The 4333-nt window shown below is 41.4% G+C and overlaps 1 protein-coding gene across 1 annotated transcript in view; it reads left to right on the top strand.

Annotated features, from left to right (window-relative positions):
- The window catches only part of NEDD9 (neural precursor cell expressed, developmentally down-regulated 9), a 19928-nt gene that overhangs the window by 1131 nt on the left and 14464 nt on the right, over positions 1 to 4333 (top strand). The gene's annotated exons all lie outside the window — the stretch shown is intronic.

The raw sequence follows: 4333 nt of genomic DNA, 5'->3' as shown, positions 1-4333 counted from the left end.
GTGGGTTCCCCCCCTCCTTGTGCCTGCTGTCCATCTCAGGCCTTCCCCACCTCCTGTCACTCCCTCATTTTACCTTCACGGGGTACCTGCCAAGTACCCTGGTGGCATGCAGTGCCACCTATGCAGGTGGCAGCAGTGCCTTGATGGCTGGAAAAGGGTTAGAGAAGGTACCCAAGGCAGGAAGGAGAGTCTTCTGGCTTTCCAGATCCCTTACTGACAAGCCAAAAAGAATTTCCTACAGTCTCTCCATTCCTAGCTCAACATCTCCAGCTATTAGCATCTTCCTCACCTTTAGAGCTTAAAGCATAGTATTTATACCCAAGTTATGCGAGTAGATGATGTCTCTGTCAGGAAGTTCCTGACTAGTTTAAACTTTCAGCTCCTAATTTAGATTGGCAAGACAGTCTGTTTCATGTTTTTTCCCCTGCCTCACCCCCAGCTCAGCCTTTTTCATATCAGGCCTTTGGAAGACTTCTTCTAATGCTTTTATTTCCTTGTTATAATTTTGTTCTCATTGATAAGAATAAATTAATTTTTTCCTTCTGAGCAAGAGAATAAGATCTGTGAAATCATGCCAAGTCAAGTTATAAAGTGGTTGGTTTGCTCAGCTTTTCCACAGTTATGTTTTGTAGGATGTGCAGGAAGATAAAGTGAGAAAATTGCGCTTGCTGCATAGGCAGAGAGAGGATCTTGGAGCAATTACATGGCTTTCTTGAGAAATCTCACATCTTTTCTCCTTTACCTATAGGCTAGATATAGTGAAACCTTTTTCAGAGGCAGTATAGTTTACCTATCCACAGTAGATCAGATACCCTCCGCGGTAGTTAATGAACACCTGGCAAATAGTCTCTTGATGTGACAGCACAGAAGAGATCCTGTTTTAGTGTATGTTTGCATGAAACATTACAGCGCTGTGCAGAGATGCCTCAGCTAGCCAGCTGGGGCCACAGGAGATGCACCATACTGCAGAGCTGCACTGAAGTCTGCTGGGAAGCCCAAGATATTAGCTCGAAATAAGCGCTATGTACTTCAATTTTAGCACCTGACCTGCCTAAATTACCATTAGCATAGTTTACTTAGCATACTGCAAGTGTGTGTGTACTCTGCACACTGAAAGCCTGAAAGGGGGGGAAAAAAAAAGTCTCCAACTGCATGCAAAGTCTCTTCTCCCTCCCCTCAACCTCTCCAGCTCCACTGAAACTAATTCTGCATAAACCTGATTGCTACATGGACTGTGTTAAAACCCTAGATAACTGAAATCTTTAATTCTTTCAGTGTAAGTGCAAACTTCTTGTTGGGATGCAAAAATCAGAGGCACCTGTTTTCTCCAAGTTTCTGCCTAGAAATTTTTCAGCAAGTTTGAATATGCATTTTTCTGAAATCAAGTCACCTTCTTTGGAAAATTAAGACCATTTATTTGGCTGGCTTATAACTTGTTTCATTTAATTGCTTGCAACCTATGAAAGGTCAGCTATGCTGCATAAAAACAAATGGCTATGCTACCAACTGTAGAATAAATGAAGCATGCGCATTTATAAAGCATTTTACCCTCTGCAAAGTAGCTACCAACCTGCTTAGCATTAGCCAATTCTTGTTACTTAGGATAGGATCACTTCAATCCTGGCTTCAAGTTTATTTACCCTAAGAGCCCCAAGTCTCAGTATTCAAGGCGTTAGTGGCAGACTTGCTAGATGGCAAACCTCATGGCAGTGTCCTGCTTTGATCAGAGGCAGACCTGCCTCTAGTCCCTTGGAATTGCTCGGTTCTACACTAAAGAGAGCCCATTGGGATTGAAACCATGGTAGACAATAGAGAACTGTAGGTTTATTAGTAAGGGAGGAGTCTGAAGTAAAATGTCATTCTTTATCATCCTAACCTTGCAAAACTGCTTTTTACTGCTACCGCTGCAACTGTCTACTAATGCTTTTGTGACAGAAAAGCCTAATTAAGAGGAAGCACTTTAGCACTTGTCTCCTTTGACTGAGAAAACAGTCTGTCCTCCAAATCCTTCTCCTCTAGGGATCAGTAAAAACAATCCTTAGTATTTTGGAAAGCAGGAAATCTTGAGCATTTGATTTTGAGAATCTTTGCTTTGACTTCCAAAATGATGAATCTCTTTTCTCAGACTTGTGACACCTGCCCCAATGGCTTAAGTGAGCCACTCTGCCTTCTTCTATCAGCAAAAACAGCTGGTTAGCAAGCTGTGAATTTTGGCAGTTTTAAGGACATTGAAGGGTTTTTGCTATGCCATCATCCTATATGTAAGCTCTCTCCCTTTCCATAACAGTAGCTAGAGAAGACCGTGTCCTCTAGACACCATTCTAAGCAGGACCAGCAGCAGTTTCTATACTATCCATTTCTGTGCACGTTTGCCTGTTTCCTTTGTGCAAATGTGTGGTTTGGCTGCCATACAAGTTTTACAGGCAAAGCTTAGGAACTGCTGTCAGGCAAGAATTGTCTAGCCTCAAGCAACGGTAAATCAACAGCAGGCATGTTATAAAGCCTGCTGAGGTAACGCATCTCATTAGGCAGAAAGGCAAAGCAAGTCAAAAAGGAATCCTGAGGCAGGTAATTACAATGATGAATTGGTTCTAGCCAAGCTAGTTGTTGACAACAAAGCTATATCAGCTCCTTCTATCAAATGAAAAATACCACCTTCTGAAACTCACCCTACAAATGACAGAGATCATGAGGGATGGCTTAAAATTAGCTTTGGTTAGCCATAAGCTTTTATAGCTGTGCTGCAAGTTTAGGGGTGTAACTGTTTTGTGACTAACAGTGTGAAGAGTGTCTGAGGTACAAAACATAGAAAAGCTGTATCTTAGAATTTATTCCTTCTGTGTCGGCCTCCAAACTTACTTTTTTGCCAGAACCAGCAAAGAGAAGGAACCTTCAGACAAATCTGACATTCAGGAAACCTGGGTTTTATCCTTGCCACAGACTTCTGCATTGTCTTGAGTGGTGTTTTTGCATCTCAGCAACCTCATCAGCAAAATATGTGGAGTAATTATGAGGGAACTCATTCTGTACAGACTGCTTCGAGGACATCCTTTGAGAAAGGTGCTGTCAAAGCACAAAGTCTCTTTTGCGTCTGTGATTAATCATTAGTTCACACATGAGCTTTGAACTAGGGAAAGTAAAAAGTAAAAAAAGTGACCACTGTCATTTAAACACTCTTTTTCTGGTTCAGTGTTTCCCCTAACTGATCTGTTGTGCTGTCCCGCCATCCTGAAAATAGCATTGGCCAAAAAATTTAAGGGAAACATTTCCTTGTTAGAAAGGAGTTTTGACAAATTCTGAAATCTTTCTATAAGAACCAGTAGCTTTCAGAAGAACTTTTGATCAAGGGAAGCCAGCACAAAACAGAATATGAGGCTGATGCACCACAGTTTGACCCGGGGACAGGCTGCACTGCAGGGATTACCAGCCCTGAACTACAGCTCCCACAAGGCATGGACTAACTCAGACAAATAGAGATTAATGCCAACTTGGAACACATCAGCTTTTTTGTTTGTTCATCTGTTTGAACTAGAACTTTACAATTCAGGAAACACTTAGATTTATCCACCTTTTTAAAAGTGGGTAACACAGAATAGGGAAGGAACTCATATTCACAGCTGAACATCCCTGGCCTAATTCCAAGTATAAGTGTTCCCTTGACAGACCAAGGGTTTCACACCCTGCCATCCTGCTGTCTTCACCTTTTTCAAGACTTCACTTGTTTGGGTAAACCACGGCTAAGGGAGCAGACCTTGTTCTTTGGTCTTTATTTATGTTCGAGTCATGCTGGTTGACACCATAAGAAAGTGGAAACACCACCCCACAAGCAGCACCACCCTGACAGTTCTGGCACAGACTTCAGTAGCAGAAGCCAGTTTGCCACGTTATGATGTTTTTCCTTCCAATTAAACAAGTACTGTCTTAGCTGGGAGGAAACAAATGTCTGCATATAACACTTTTTCCAGAAATAAGCCTGCCTTTACATTATTATTTTTGTTGCCTATTTTCATATTTATGAAGTAAGAAGAGACATACATTAAGCATAGTACAGAGTTGTGTGGCAGATTTTGTCATCAAAAAGAGCAGGAGCATATCTAGTATTTTGTAGTTTGTTGGCAAAATGTATTTACATTCCAAGATAGAATAATGTCCCCATTTACCCTCAAGTCTGTAATACCACAGCTTCCTGTGATATGGTTTACTTAAATGGCCCAAACAGTAATCTTGTAGTCCTCCTTTTCTTCTGCTTTCATTTTACAAGTTCTACTTTGGGGATTTGTATCCCTTGTTACAAAATACTGCTTCGGTGTTAAAAGTGCTGAACACATAGCAA

This window comes from Phaethon lepturus, unplaced genomic scaffold, assembly GCF_000687285.1.
Source record: "Phaethon lepturus isolate BGI_N335 unplaced genomic scaffold, ASM68728v1 scaffold23904, whole genome shotgun sequence".
Lineage (NCBI taxonomy): Eukaryota > Metazoa > Chordata > Aves > Phaethontiformes > Phaethontidae > Phaethon > Phaethon lepturus.
This window is presented reverse-complemented; position numbering and strand designations above follow the sequence as displayed.